At 33.2% G+C, this 17,660-nt stretch overlaps 1 non-coding gene across 1 annotated transcript; it reads right to left on the bottom strand.

Annotated features, from left to right (window-relative positions):
* Positions 1 to 17,245: 17,245 nt before the first annotated feature.
* Positions 17,246 to 17,352, bottom strand: LOC133833351 (small nucleolar RNA R71). Its single transcript, XR_009892732.1, has one exon. It is a non-coding gene; the product is annotated as a small nucleolar RNA R71 (small nucleolar RNA).
* Positions 17,353 to 17,660: the final 308 nt, after the last annotated feature.

Raw genomic sequence — 17,660 nt, 5'->3', positions numbered from 1 at the left:
GAATTAATGAAATAGAAACGGCGGTGCTACTCGACAATATCCCTATTACTGCTTATTTGGAGCATGGAACTTTGCCCCAAGACAGAAATGAGATCAGAAAAATATCGAGGTAGACTGCTAGATATGTAATCCCTTATAGAGTAATGTATAGACAAAGGTACTCGATGCCTCTACTCTAATGTGTCACCAGAATAGAAGTCGAGCTACTAATGATTGAAGTGAACGAAGGATTTTGTGCAATCACGCAGGGGGCAAAGTCTAGCAAAAAAAATATTGAGACAAGGGTATTTCTAGCCAACTATGAATGAAGATGCAATGGAGTACGTACGAAAATGTGATAAGTGTTAGAGATTCTCTAAGATACCTCAAGGAGCTCTTAATGAGCTCAAACAAATGCAAAGTCTCTGGCCCTTTGATGTATGGGGAATAGATCTGATCGGACAACTACCTACAGAAAAGGGAGGAGTTAAGTTTGCAATAGTTACAGTAGACTACTTTACTAAATGGATTGAAGCAGAACCGCTAGCAACTATTACTTCGAAGAAAGTGATTCGCTTCATGGTAAAAAATATCATATGTAGATATGGACTACAAAAAAAGATCGCTTCAGAAAACAGTACTTAATTTGACAGTGATTTATCTACACACTTTTGTGCATGACATGGTATCATAAAAACTTTTTTAGTTGTTGATCATCCCCAAGAAAATGGACAGGTAGAAGTCGTTAACAAAACTTTAAAAGATACAATGAAGAAAGGACTCGAGCAAGCTAAAGGCAACTAATCGAATATATTGCCAGAAGTATTGTTGTCATATCACACCACTACTCATACATCAACTGTTGGTATTAAAAGTGTAAATCAAAGTTACGCAACAAAATGGGTCTTTTAAAAAATTTATTAATACCAGCTAGGAACATACATATATAGATATATTAAATCATATATAAATAGATTAGAGATTACCTCTTGAAGCCTATCAAGAATCCACAAATATTTATGTATAAATAAACGATTTTCCAATCCAGATTCTGAAAGCTCACACTTTGATCTTCCAAACCAATCCTAAAACATAGAAGGACATGTGTGAGCACATGAGATCTAGAGAGGTTTGATTGAGTGAAGATGTATTGAATAATTTTTCATGTTTAGAAAAACTATCACTTTCTTTTTAGAGAGAGAGTTTGACAGTCTAAACTTTTTAATCGCTTATTCCTGAAAGTATCGCTCTTTCAGTTTTATAAAGATAATTAGCTTGTTAATAATATTTATTTTATTAAACTAAAATTGATCAGTTATAAATTATTTAATTTCAATCATATTTAAAAGAATAATTAAATAAACAAATTATTTGAAATTCAAAATTCAAATCCTATGGATATCTAATATCCATGTGTGGCGCCACACACCCACGTTACAGTGAGTGTGTTGCCCCACACAATTAGGGTTATCCCTAATTTTCTCATTTGTTTATTTAATTAATATATAAGATAATATATTTATCCCAAAATAAATATCAATTAATTCAAAATTAACTTTATAATAAAATATTAGTTTTACATAAATAAATAAATATCATATTACAAATAAGATAATTAGTAATCTCTCTTTTTATATTAATCCAAACATGGTTGATATTTATTTCAACATATAGTTAAATAATTAATTAATTCATAATTAATCAATTGCCCATAATTATCACATAATTATTTCCTTGTCCTGGAAAATTAATTCCTTTGCAATTAAGTCCTTCTCTCTACAAATCTTTCTTTTGACATCCTTACCTTTGACAGTGTAGGACAGAGGTGATCTGGGGACCATGAAACTATAATATGAAGATCCAATAAACTAGATTATTAAATATACTCTTTAATCTAATAATCTTATTTATTAATTCCATGATTACTCCACTATAAATATGGAATTTCACTCTAAGTATTTATAGAATTACATTTACAGAGTTTTCTCTTGTAGTCCATTAATATAATCAATAAATAAAGTTTTGTCCTCCATTTACTGGTTCGTTAATTAGAGCTGGTCAAGATTACTGTTTTACCTTTCTAGTTACCTCTTGATCCTTAAGTACCATTGATTCACTGACGAATAATTTATCTATAGTTAAATTATAGATTTGAGCTCAATAACTATTCAGTTTCATAATTAAAACTTAAGGGAACAAATATTCGATCTGTTAGGAAAGTATGGATTCCATTATTGTAAATCATATTCCCAACCATTCATGATATTGAATCTTCAAAACAAAAGTCATTAGCCTCATTACATTAAGAAACCTCAACGAATGAATCAAAAGATTCAATAAACACAAACAAGAGTTCATGAATACTTAGGATTTAGACTGATCTACAAATGATCATCTGTTATGATAAGAATTAAATATTTATGTCAAACGACAAGTTTATAAAGATAATTAATTCTCATCGGTCCTGTCATATATAATATCTATTATATATAACAAATTTACTAAGATGTCTATCCACATAAGTAATTTGAATCTAGATCACTTGCATCACATATGCTTGGTAAAACATACTAGTAACCATTCATTAAAGATTCCTTACTTTAATATGTTACTTACTATTTTATTCATTATATATGATCTTACTTCTCTTGTACGATTACATGATCATATTCTCATGAATGAATAAGGAATTTTCTTAATATTATTATATAATTAATTCAAACAATAGTTATAACATTCAAATATAATAAAAATGTACTTTTATTTAAATGCTTTCCTTAATCCTATGTTTCATACATAACCCATAAATGACTTTGTAGGAAGTGTCTTGGTAAACGGGTCTGACAGGTTTTGTTCCGACGCTATCTTCATAACAGTCACATCACCTCTGTGCACAATCTCTCTAACCAGATGGTATTTCCTTTCTATATTATTTCCTCTCTTGTGGCTTCTAGGTTCATTGAAATTAGCTACTACTCCACTGTTGTCATAGTACAGGATTAGTGACTTATCAATATATGGAACTACTTCTAGATCGGTGTAGAATTTCCTCAACCAAACTGCTTCCTTAGCTGCTTCACAAGCCGATATATACTCGGCTTCCAAGGTTGAATATGCTATATGGGATTGTTTAATACTTCTCCATACTACATCTCCTCCACAAAGAGTCAATACTGCCCCAGACGTTGACTTATGATTGCCTTTGTCTGAATGGAAATCAAAATAAGTGTATCTAGTATGGCTTAACTCACCCTCTGAATATACAAGCATATAATCTCTCATTCTCCTAAGATACTTGAGAATGTGCTTTACTGCAATTCAGTGTTCCCAACTTGGATTTGATTAATAACGACTCACAATCCCTACTGCATTGCATATGCCAGACCTAGTACACAACCTAGGATACATAACACTCCCAACTGATGAAGCATGGAGATACTTTCTCATGTCCTCTTCCTCCCAAGATGTCTTTGGACATTGCTCTTAGGAAAGTGTAATTCCATGTCTTATTGGTAACTGGCCTTTCTTTGAATTCTCCATAGAGAACCTTTCAAGTACCTAATCTATATAATTAGCTTTAGAAAGTGCCAAGAGCTTATTCTTCCTATCCCTTAGGATTTGGATTCCTAGAACATAACTCACCTCGCCCAATTCTTTCATTTGGAACTTTTCGGCTAACCACTTCTTTATGTTTGACAGTGTCTCTACATTGTTGCCAATGAGGAGAATGTCATTCACATAAAGAACTAGGAAAACCACCACTTTTCCTTTGATATATTTATATACACATGCATTGTCGATGTTCTGTTCGAAGTCATATGTTTTAATTATTTCATCAAAGGTGATATTCCACGATCTAGATGCTTGCTTTAATCTATAAATGGATTTCAGCAACTTACACACCTTTTGATCTTCCCCCATTCTTGATGAACCCTTATGGTTGTACCATATAGATACTTTCATCAAGATAGACATTAAGGAAGGTTGTCTTGGCGTCCATCTGTCATATCTCATAATCATATGTGGCAACTATGGATAAGAGGATGTGAATGTATATCAGCATGGGCACAGAAGAAAATGTTTCTTCATATTCAACACCTTCTCTCTAAGTGTAACCTTTGGCTACTAGAAAATGGATTCCATTTCTTGGCTCATGCTTCTTTCCTTTTCTCCTTTACAGGATCAACCATAGCCTCTTTGAAGGTTAATGGATTTTCCTCGTTTATATCAGAAACAAGGAAATGTGCCTCATGTTCATAGTGAACAGGTTGTCTCACAATCCTCCCATTGCGACGTTGCACTAGGGTTTCATTTTCAGGAATATTGGTTTCCTCGGTTTGTCGTTTATCATTAATGATGATGATGAAGGTGGTGGAATCTTATAAGCTATGAGTTCCTCCAATACTACTTTGCTCCAAGGTTTATAGTTATTCATATAATCGTGTTCAAGAAAGGTCGCATTTGTAGAAGCAAATACCTTTTGGTCTCTGGAACTATAGAAATAATCGCCTCTTATTTCTAGAGCGTAGCCCAAAAAAATGCACACTTCAGACCTCAAATCAAGTTTCCTTAATTTAGGTCTAAGAACATGAGCAGGACAACCCCAAATACAGAAATGGTACAAACTAGGTTTGTTTCCATTCCACAGTTCTAGTGGCATTTTGCTTATGGTCTTAGATGGGACCAATTTCAAAATGTAAGTCGTTGTTTGAAGGGCATATCCCCAGAATGAGAGAGGAAGTGAAGAGTAGCTTAACATAGACCTAACAATGTCCAATAAGGTCCTGAATCTTCTTTCTAAAACACCATTTTGTTGTGGCATTCCAGGTGTTGTGAGTTGGGATAGAATACCATGCTCCAGCATGAAATCTTTAAATTATAAATCCAAATGTTCACCACCTTGATCTGATCAAAGTGTTTTAAGAGTCTTACCTAATTGCTTCTCAGCCTCAACTTTGAAATCTTGAAATTTACCAAACGTTTCAAATTTCCTAAGCATTAGATAAGTATGACCATATCGTTAGTAACCGTCAATAAAATTGATGAAGTACTCACACCCACCTCTTGTTTGTATATTGATTGGACCACAGGCATCATTGTGTACTAGCTCGAAAGGTTCTTTAGCTCTATTGTCTTTTTTGGAGAAATGGCGTTTGGTCATTTTGCCTTCTATAAAAGATTCACGAACCGGAAGAGTTGCAACTCTTAGTTCTCTCAAAGATCCATCTTTTGTTAACTAGTTTATCATGTCTAGTCCTATATGACCAAGTCTAAGATGCCAAAGATATGTGTCATCCTCATTTGAAACTTTTTGTCTTTTGTTCCCTTGTGGTTTTGCTACTTTAATGATTCCAAGTTATTTAGGGTTTGTTCAATAAATGAAAGCGTTAAATTCCAAATATTCATTTTCATGTCTAAAAAAAATTAAGAATAATCAAATTATAAATAAAATATTTTAAAGTCAATACATGCAATAAAATTTAAAATACTAAAAGAGACAAACTAAAACATTGTTCAGACAACAATAAAGTTCTCTTTTAATAAAAAACTAAAGAAATTTAAAATAAAAGGAATTTCTTCAACACTTTCTTCAACTAGACACTTTCTCTCTCTTTGACTTCATGAACATCATCGGCAACCTTATCTGAATCGTAAGATTCAATTATCTACATAGAAGAATAAACATTGTTAGTTTACCCTGAGTGTAAAATTCAGGATGACATATCTTTTTTCACTTAGTTATAAGAATGAATAATTCATATTTACCTTTCTTATTCTTCATAATTTCAGCGATTATTTCATTCTTGGCTGATAGGATTTCATTATCATAAAACCACTTATAATATATGTTTCCATATGTAGCATGGATGACCTCACATATATCATATGCAAATTTAAGGCTTTGTAGAGTATTTTTGGTCTCTATATTTATTGATTGAAGCAAATTATATCTCGACATATGATTTATTCTCAACCACTTGGCGTACTCAATCTGATCATTCACTGAAGCTTCTATTTGTTGTTCTTTAATTGGTGGTGTTGTAACAGCTTCCATCAAATTCTCTCTTATCAATAATATATCGATATCATATCTCCAACATACTATATTTTCATCATTAAGTTCAATCACTGCATTGCAGTCATTTTCAGACATTTTAAATGAAAGAAATAAAATAAAATAATATTACTATTTGAAAAACTATCAATAATTTGGAAAGTAAATATGATGCATGAATGCAATCAATTAAAACACATAAACTAATATTTACTATTCCACGATAAAACTACCCAACAAATAAAGTTTCGCCTTAGGGTCAGTCAAGTTAAATTCAGATAGTTTTTAAGACAATCTTATCTTTATTATTTAAAACATAAAATAACTCTTTATTTTCTCTTTTAAAAATAAAGTACCGCTAGCTTGGTCAAGATGCAATTATCCACTGTAAAAGCTTAATTGCATATTTGTAAGTGTAACTCATTATTTCAAAATTCATGACTTAACTTAGAGAGTGCCGCCTTAGGGTCGGTCAAGCCTAAAATAAATCACTCCTTCCTATCTTCGTATGAATCCAACCTTGATATTAATATGTCTAGAAACCTTCCTTAGGTGGATGGAAACAAAGTTGCCTCGAGGCCCTATTCATATCTCACGATGTTGTACTAATAATGGAGACCATAGATCATATTGAGATGTTTACCTTCTCCCACTTAATATTTTAGAAATAATGTGTTTTATTCAACTAATCAATTAATTCCAAATTAATCACTAGTTTATTAATAACCCTATGAATGTAATTAATTACAAAATACATTTAATTATAAAAGAGCATGTTTCTACAATTAATGCGATCTAGATAATTACCCATTACATTCATCTAACTTCACTAAAATACTTTTTAAATAAAGTTGGTTATCTTAAAGACCTATAATAACTATTTTCTTTATTATGGTGTGAGTTACCAAGTTTTAACTAATTTAATACTTAGTAGTTTACATGCAATTGATTTCTCCAAAACAATTCATATAAACAATTAGGACAATCCTAAATAATCATGTTTCTAAAAGATGCATAATTAATGAAAACAGTGTGCGGTGATAACTCTATATTTCAGAGTTATTAATTGAGCTTTTGAACTTAAAAATATAAGTGAAGTAGAGTATTTGTGTTCTTAATGTGTGGTTTTAGTCATTTTGTCTTTTAATTTTGTTTGTGAATTTTGTTTTAATCAATGATAAATCTTGTTGGAAAATAATTGGATTATGAAGTAAAAAATGTGATATCTATTTTGAAGGCCATAAAGAAAGAATGCTTGGAAAGCTTGGTGCAAAAAGTGCAAAGAAAGCATCTTGGAGCTGAAATCCTTGTTGTTGAAGCATCATTTCAACTTTGCTGCAGCAAAGTGGACATTGTCATCAACTTCAGTCGTGCATACTTGAAAAGTCATTAAATGAGATGGAATGACATGATGAGATGGAAAATGAACTGATATTTTTAGGGAAAAGTTATGGTTTCCACATAGAGAGAGGGGAGAGGGTTTATACCCATTTTTGAGCCCTAAACTGATAACTATTGTCTTTAACCTTCAGCCAGTCGCCCACGACACAAGCAGAGACCATTTTTTGCAACTTTTTAGCTGAAAACACCAAAGAGAAGAAGGAAAAACGTGGGAGAAGAGAAGAGAACAGAGAAGAGGATGTTAGGGTTTTATGCCCTAATTAAAACCCAATTTCTTTGTAATCTCATTTATTATCAATAAAATAATAGAAATCACTTTTTGACTTGGACAATCACTTTGCTCACATATTTTATTTTCATGATTATTTGTTTAATATAAACTTCTATTAAATCCCGAGGATATAGCTAATCATATTTATAGTGATGTAATCACAGTGGAATATAAATATGATTATATGTTCAAAATAAGTTAGTCCTAGGATTAGTCAGAGCACAAGATTTACACTAACTTGCCAATCTACGATATGATCTACTTACACATTGTAGTATTATTTTCTTTCCAGAACATTAGCAAAGTAGATAAGATCGGATGTATTTGTTGCATCGGACAAGACCGATATTGACGGTAGATAGGATAAGCAAACATACATGTACGCCCTAAATATCCACGGGCTATTAGCGAGCTGAGAAAGGGCATAATTATATCAGCCACATGGAAGCCACGTACCCAGAGCTGCTGTTATAAGGTCCTACCTCTTTAGCTCGAGGTAACCAAAGGCTTAATGAGATTACTAAGGAGTCGGGTCAGAAGTATGGACATCACGAGCTGAGACTACATCAAGCTCGAGATACGAGCTTGAGTTGGCACCTCTGACCTTTTATAAAGTCAACCACGCAATGTAAACGTGCATATATCAGACATAACGTGTTTGATCCATCCCTGAATTCTCGGACACGCAGCATAAACGTGCGTGTTCAGGCACCCATGACTGGGTTGGGCCGTGCGGCCCATTATCCCCCTTACCTATTGATTAGACCATACTTCATTGTCAAGTTTTAGGAATTAATCATGAATGTCACAGAAGTGACATGATGGGTAAGAAGGTCACGGGATGACCTCTCTTGCCAACCCCCAGGTGCCCTCTCCCTATAAATATGGAGACCTTGGGAGTTGCAAACGGTTGGATTCTAATTTGTAAAGAAATACCCTGTAAGGAATATCAGAGAGATATCAATAATATTGGCTGGTGGACTAGAAGGATTTTAACCTTTGAACCACCTAAAAAAGTATTCGAGTTATAATTTTACTAAAAGATCATTCATCTATTACCGTTCATTATTTAGCACTAATCCCTCACCTTATTCTTATAATTATCTGTTGCCGAAGAACTGCGTCAACAGTTGTTAATATCTATTCTTGTCATATCATATAGTTGACCATATGTCAATTCAATCTCAATTCTGAGTGGTTAGTATTCTAACTGATTGTATTATTTGAGTTCTTTGACTTGTTCATTATCACCTTACCCTACGGACTAGCCCATACTTACATCTTGGGAACTCGGTAGTATAATTGAGTGGGAGTGTTAATCATAGATATGAACATCTATAACTTCTGATGAAGAAGTGAAACGATGGTTTCCTTTTTGTTTGGTTCAAGGTGTTAAATGATAGAGATCTCATTTCAGTAATTAATATTAGTTTACTGAAATATCATTTACAAGGAACTAAGTGTTTTAAGGATAAAATACAATGAGAGGTAAAACAGTATTTTAGTCCCATCTCATTGTAGACCGTCTATAGAGGAATGAGTGACAATTATGGTTGTAACAATGGATAATTAATAACATATCCATATTTGTTATAGAGAGTTCTATGAATTCAAGAGTGCAATTCTGAGTCTTTAGTGGAGTCACGAGGAATTGATATGTTAGTAAATTTATTTGTTAGATTTATGATAACTTATTGGAGCTTGATTTCATAGGTCCATGGTCCCCACTGTACCTTGGATAAAATCATCTAGATAGTCTCAATTAATTGATTTAATTACCAATTATAATTATCAAAGTTGATCAGGTCAATTTTTGATTGTTTCACGGAGTTATACAATTTAGAGAAGAAAAGAGAAATTATGGCAGATTTATTAAATAAGATAATTTGGTATCTAAATTAATAAATAAGTTTAAATTAAGTTTCAAATTATAAATAATTAATTAAATCAATAGAAAATAATACAGGCCTTGATTTTAAGTCCAATAGGCTTATAATCAAATAAGAAATTTCACAGTCCTAAAGCCCATGATAATTTCGACCTAGGGCTGTTAATTGACTATTATTTTACTGATTTTTTAATTAATAAATGACCTAAATAAGTTTATAAAAGGAATGTTAAGTGAGAGTTGAAATAAGATGACAGATACTGATTTTCTGATAGGTTTTAGATTCGCTCTAAACGTAAGAGTTTTTTCAAAGCATTATTGTTCTGTTCTTTTCTTCTCTCTGTATCTATCTCATGTATTGAGAATTGCCCACTCTAGTCTAGGTGATCCTAAGGATACTTTGGAAGGCTGTGAAGAAAATTGAAGATCGGTTCAGTTTCTTGGTAATACTCTGCGACAGAAAGGATACAAGGGTTAGAGAAACTGAAGGAATGACTCATTCATTCTGTTGCGTATGATGTAAGTATTCTTATCATTGTTTCTCTTTGAATTCAATTTTAGAAACATATTCTAGGTTGTAACATATTAACTTGTTTAATATTAGATCTACATGAAAATAAATAAAGATCATGTATAAGTTTCCTAACAACTGGCCTCGGAGCCTTTGGTAATCTTTATTTTCATGCATTAACATGTTAAAAATTGAATTATTTGATGTGTTTGAAAAAATGGATGGATTTTCATGTTTTTATGCAGCATATTAATTTTATGTGATTATTAACAATTTTTAGATTATTTTGTTGTGTGTTTCTATGCCATTAATTTTTATATATGCTTTATTTTATGTAAAACATGTTAAAAATTGATTAGAAAATGGTTTTGGTTTGAAAAATTGCACAAAAAAAATTTCAAATTTTTTTTTCCTCTGGCTGCCAATCACGCGCGCGTATGCGCGCGCATCACCCCACTCCACGCGCGCATCACTGGGCCATCTGCTACACACCGCGCGCGCATGTGCGCACACGCCTGCACGCATCACCCCAACCGTGCACGCACACCACGACAGTCAGACCACTCCGCGCGCACACGGTGAACAGTACCCATCTCGAGTACTGTTCATCCGAATTTCTTTTTTAATTTAAATTTTTTTAAAATAAAAATGTGAAAATTGATTATTTATAGTCATAGCCAAAAATATTAGATTTTTTTTATCATTTAAAATTATTTTTTTAAAATAAGATATTTTTTTTTGTTGAGATTTAAATAATTATATATTTTTTACAAAGATTCAAATTCAAATTCAAAAATAACTAACAACTTAATTTAAAATCTTTTAATATATTAAAATATTAGAATTAAGATATAATATATTTAAGATAATTTTCTTTTAAATCTTTGATATTTTTATTAAATCTTTATTTGAAAATATAAATATATGTTTATTCTATAGTTTTTAATATTTAAATTATTTAAAATTTGAAAATTGTTAGTTAGATATTTTTATGGATATTTGATTTTGTTATACTATTTTGAGATATTTTAGGGTTGTTAAAATATTAGCTTATACTTGTAACAACACAAGATAGTTTTTTTTTTTTTTAAATTAGGATATTTTTTTCAACCAATTAATAAAATATTTTTTTAATAAATGGGATTTAAATTAACTTTGGTTAATTGTTGATAAATCCTATTTAAATTAAATTGATATTTTTTTTTCAAATTAACCTAAATCAAGTTGATTGTTGAAAAATGAAATTTAAATTAACTTTTGTTAATTGTTGATAAATTTCATTTAAATTGACTTATATTTGTAAAAAATTAATTAATTCGAATTTTTGATAAATTCTAGATAACTAATTGTGGTATTTTTTGCAAATGAAATAAATTGTGGTATTTTTGCATAAATTCATAGACTTGCTCATATAGTAATATGATTGGGCCCATCCAATTATAACATGTCTATTTGCACTATATGTGGTATTTTTGCAATTGGGCTTAGATGCATATAGTGGCCCATATGTTTGTTAGATAAAATATTCATAAAATGATAGGTTTTATTTGGGCTCATTAGAAAATGTAAAGTTTAAATTCCTCTCTTGTGGGTGGTTCCACTTGTGAAGGCTCATTTGATTTGCATGACTATAGTGGGTCTAATCAATTTATAACAATTAATATAACGAATGTTTAAAATCCTAGCTTTTAGACCTTGTATGGAAGTATGGGGGCCTTAGTAGTGGGAACGACATACTGGACCCAACCTTCCTCCATACAAGCCCAATTGTTAAGGCCCATTTACCTGAGTTTGACTTAATTGTATAGGTTAATTATATTAGTTAAACCTAAATATTGATTAGCAATAAATTAATTCTAAATTAATTGAATTTGTTTCAATGTGACACTTTAGAATTAATAGGGAATTATAGGACTTTGGTTTTAAAAATTCTAATTTTTTCAATTTTTTTGGTAAACCATAGTCATTAATTTTCTAAAAAATAAATAATAAAAAATACTATTTTTAATTTTATAATGAGCTTATTTTAAGAATTATATTTGATCTCCACTGTTAGCTAAACAACGTCAATAACTTAATGGGGCCTCGAGACGCTTTGATTCGTCCCCCAACGGAAGATGTTCATTAGTTATTTTGATAAGGTTAGATTTCGAAAGATAGATAATTATCGGTCAAATTCTACTAGACTCACCCCTACGGTGACTACTATGACTAAATCTATTGATTATCGACACCGTGGGTCTAGCTCATAAAATAAGAGATTTTGTTTTCTTGTTTTGATCAAATAATGGGTTGTTAATAATGATGTCCATTATTAAATAAGTTTACAACTTTATTTAACTAGTGGCATTTTTGACTCTCGCCAACTGAGACAAGGATATCGTAGATTAGTTACAAACCTAAAGAAATAGAGATACGATTGTTTTTTATATTTTTTTTTCATATCTTACGTATTTTGGTATATGTTGTACTATTTCTTGAAATTAGAGTGAATAGAAGTTTTATTGAGCAAATGTGATTTATTTCTATTTTATTGATAATTTTTAGTTTTAAGTATGGTTGTGTCTACTCCCATCCTTTCTCAACTTTCGATGGAGAAACTCACTGAAGAAAACTTCCTTAAATGGAAGCAAAACATCAACATTGTGTTGATTGGTGACAACTCCGAGTTCATCATGACTAAGGAATCCCCAGAATGAGCATCGTCTCTGCACGTTCGTGATGGCACCGTAAATGCTCGGATAGAATCGTCTCCGTATGTTCGTGATGGCACTGTAAATGGTCGGATGGCACCGTGTCTGCACGTTTGTGATCAACTCAACTATGGTCTAATGCAGCTGATGAACGAGCTTCATATTTTTGAGTCTATCATGGGTGGACCTAGTAAAGGAGGAGAAAATAAGAATACTGTTGTTTTTGCTGATCCAGCTAAGGCTGAAGCTAACCCAACTCCATTTTCGAAAGCTGGAAACAAGAGGAAAGGTGGACAAAACAACAACCCCAAGCCTGCAAAGGCTGCAAAGAAGAGTGCATAACCAAATGCATAGACGCCTAAGAGGAAGAACAAGAAAAACAAGAAAGGTAAAGATAAGTGCTTTCACTGCAAAGAGAAGGGGCATTGGAAACGAGATTTCCCCAAGTTTTTAGCAGCGAAAAACAAAGGCAATGATTATAGTTCATTTATCTTAGAAACATATGTTTTAGAGAATGAAAAATCTGTTTGGATTATTGATTCTAGATCTACCAACCATGTTTGTAACTCTTTACAGCTTCTTGAATCGTGGGAGGAAGTGGACGAAGGCGAATTAAAGCTTAGAGTTGGGAACGGAGCGTTCGTTGCAGTCCAAGCTAAAGGAAGAGCTCGTCTAATTTTCGGAAATAAATACATAATTTTAAAAGATGTATTTTTTATTTCGGATTTTAGTAGAATTTAATTTCAGTTTCCATGTTGCAATTAGAACGATTTGTTATAACTTTCATAAGTTCTAACATATTTTTTTTTTCAATGGATCACAATTGTGTATTGCATGTTTGGAAAACTGGCTTTATATTATGTGACCTAATGAACTCCTCGCTCCTAACAATGATTTATTCAATGTAGCTAAATCTACGACCAATAAAAGTCAAAAGATCGATAACGATAATATGATGTATTTATGGCACTTGAGACTTGGTCACATTGGCTATGATAGGATTCAAAGACTTACAAAGGACGGGCCTTTGAGGGAACTCACCTTAGGTGAACTACCTATCTGTGAATCTTGTCTAGAAGGCAAACTGACCAAGCATCCATTCTCTGCAAAGGGTGATAGGCCAAAGAACCACTTGCACTTGTGCATTCAGATGTTTGTGGACCTTTGAATGTACAAGCTAGGGGTGGTTTTGAGTATTTCGTCACTTTCATTGACAATTAATCTAGTTACTCATGTCTTTACCTAATGCATAGGAAATCAGAAACATTTTCAAAGTTTCAAGAATTCCTAGCGATGGCTCAGAATCAATTAGGTAAAACATTAAAGATCTTGCGATCTGATAGGGGTGGAGAATATTTGGATATGCAGTTCCAATATCGTTTAACTGAACTTCAGAATTTATCACAACTTACTGCCCCAGGTTTACTTTACTTTTCTTCTCTCTGTATCTATCTCATGTATTCCCACTCTAGTCTAGGTGATCCTAAGGATACTTTAGAAGGCTATGAAGAAAATTGAAGATCGGATAAGTTTCTTGGTAATACTCTGCGATAGAAAGGATACAAGGGTTAGAGAAACTGAAGGAAGGACTCATTCATTTTGTTGCGTATAATGTAAGTATTCTTATCATTATTTCTCTTTGAAGTCAATTTTATAAACATGTTCTATGTTGTCTCATATTAACTTGTTTAATATGAGATCTACATGAAAATAAATAAAGATATTGTATATGTTTCCTAACATAGGAAGAGGAGGAGAACTCTCTACCATTTGGGGCTAGATTTTCTTTACTCTTTTTCCTATTTTGTATTTGCATTTATTTTCTCATCTTGAACTCATGGAAACCATGGTGTTGATATTTATGGTGTGTTAACCCCAAAAATTGGAGATCGATGACGTGGCAATAGAGGTGACAAGTGGCAGTACATGGTCTGCAAACAACACATTAATAGTCAATAAATATATTGGCTTCTCGGAGTTGTGATAAAGTGATTTGGCTTAGGAGTGACCCGGTAGACCAATGAAGAATTTTGACTGGCTTGAGAAGTGTCATGACCGACCAGGCATGACCTTGTCAACCCAGTCATGTGCTTGTCTGCCCAGGAATGATCTTGTCTGCCCAGGCATGACCTTGTCTGCCCAGGCATGGCCTTGTCTGCCCAGGCAAGACCTTGTCTGCCCAGTCATGGCTATGTCCGACCAGCCATGACCATGTCCGACCAGTCATGACCATGTCCGACCAGTCATGACCTGTCTGCCCGGCCAAGTGCGTGTCTGCCCAGCCAAGTGCGTGACTGCCCAGCCAAGTGCGTGACTGCCCAGCCAAGTGCGTGACTGCCCAGTCAAGTGCACGACTGCCCAGTCAAGTGCGTGACTGCCCAGTGAAGGTATGTTCGACCAGCTTGAACAAGATATGGGTCGACCAGATAGAGGAGGACTACGTCAAGATTCCCATAAACAGCTTCAACAAGAATCGGTCTTGGCATACACGGGAATCTCTCAATTTATCCCACAAATTTAGTGTATTGTTACATTTTGAATATTAATGTAATTTAAATATAATGAGGATAATAAAATATCCTGATTATGGGGATATCATCTGTACGATCCTAAGCCTATAAATACAAGGCTTACGACATCATAAAGGGAACTTTTGATTCGGATTCTAATTTTCTAGAGAGAGAGAGAGTACTTGTATTTGAGAGAATTCTTGTATTCTTGTAATCTACACTGAAGAAACTCAGTTGGCTCAGATTCATCTGATCTTGAGTGCAGATCTATAATCACAACTCTAAGTGGATTAGGCTATTACCAACATATTAGGGCTGAACCACTATAAAAATTACGTGTGTTATTTACTTTCTTTTCAAAATCGTCTGTGTTGTTTATTTCTCTTGAAGATTTTTGTCATTTTTGACGTCTACACGTCGTTGGCCAAAAACGCGGTCAACATGGTGATTTTCTTATTTTGAGTACGAACTATCTCTTTTGAAGTTGGGATAGTTATGAACCCTAATTTGTAGCAAACCCCCAAATTGTTAATTTTAATTTATGCTATTTTGCTCTTGTTTAATTAAGCTATGCTTATTGCTATTCTTACTCGAGATTGATCAACTTTAGTGAGACAAGCTAATTTTAATTCTGGAAGGGTTGAGATTAGTGGAAATGTTGAATTGATGTATGTTTAATAACCATGTTGTTAATTGGTGAATATTATAGGAATATTGTATTCACCATGCAAACATACAAGATTAGTGCTTGAAATTATGTTCTTAAAATTGGATTAGCATAGGAATATGTGGATTTAATTATGAGAATGTTAACATGTGCATTTGGAAAGATAGCATGTACATTTGTTATAGAATCTTAGTTACAAGAGTACTTTGTCGTGAACTTTGCTACAACAATATGGGTGAACTATAAATTAGGGGGTATCGGTATTCCTAGCTATTTTAATCATTCATTTGACAATGAACTATTCATTGATTTATCTTAAATTGCTCTTTTATTTTTCTAAAGTAGTTTACAAATTCTTAATTATTCACATTAATTCAAAGTGTTTGCAACCCAAATTGTTAGAGTTGATTTTTATAATATTTAGGTTAAAGCAATCCTTGAGGAGACGATAAAATTACTTACTACTTTATTACTTGTTAGACGATTATGTACATTTTCATATCCTAAAAGAAAAGAAAAATCGCAACTAGTTTTTGGCGTCGTTGTTGGGGATTGCTTAAAGTCAATTATTGTAAAGCTAATTATCTCGGTAATTTGGTTTAAATTTTCTTTTGTTCTAACTTGGGTGATTCTTGTGAAAATTCAGGTTCACACAGTGTATGAACGAGAATCAAGACCCTGAACTACTTCCCCTTGATCCAAAAATTTAACGTACATTTAGAAGAAGGCGAAAGGTACAAAAATCCAAAAGGGAAGTAGTAGTGATGGATGTTAAGCAAGGAGCTCAACAGGGAGTCGCTCAAAGAGAAACAAATCAAGCAGGAGCTGCTCAAGAAATAGTAGCTCAAGGGCGAGCAGCTGTAAATAATGGGCAGAACGATGTTATTGTAGCTGATGATCGAGATCGTGCCATCAGGAAATACACTCTCCCCCTCTTCAATGAGTTTAATCTGGGCATTGTTAGACTAGAAATTTAGGCTGCATAGTTTGAATTGAAGTCAATTATGTTCCAAATGCTTCAAACTGTGGGCCAGTTCAGTGGGATACCAACAGAAGATCCTCACCTTCATCTTCGCTTGTTCATTGAAGTGGGTGATTCTTTCAAGATGCCCGGAGTTACAAAGGATGCCCTGAGATTGAAGTTGTTTCCATACTCCTTGAGAGACAGAGCAAGTTCTTGGTTGAACTCGTTTCCATCTGATTACGTGACTACGTGGCAAGAGTTGGTTGAGCGGATTTTGATGAAGACTTTCCTCCTACTAAGAATGCCAAGCTCCACAACGAGATTACTTCATTTCAACAACTTGATGAAGAATCTTTATATGAGGCATGGGAGCAGTTTAAGGAGTTTTTGCAAAAATGCCCTCATCATGGCATTCCTCATTGCATCCAAATGGAGACATTCTACAATGGTCTCAACGCTCACAAATGAATGGAAGTAGATGTTTCGGCGAATGGGGCTCCTCTTGCTAAGTCCTATAATTAGGCATATGAAATCCTTTGGAGGATATCCAACAACAATTATTAGTGGCCCACTGCTAGAGCACCTTTCCTGAAGAAAGGTGGCTGGCATTCATGACGTAGATGCCCTCACTTCTTTGGCAGCCCAAGTTTCCACTATATCGAATATGCTCAAGACGATGAACATGGGGATGAATCATTCAATGGGGAAACATATGGAGAAA

Source organism: Humulus lupulus, chromosome 4, assembly GCF_963169125.1.
Source record: "Humulus lupulus chromosome 4, drHumLupu1.1, whole genome shotgun sequence".
Lineage (NCBI taxonomy): Eukaryota > Viridiplantae > Streptophyta > Magnoliopsida > Rosales > Cannabaceae > Humulus > Humulus lupulus.
Note: the sequence above shows the minus strand (reverse complement) of the source record. Positions and strands in the feature narration are given on the sequence as shown.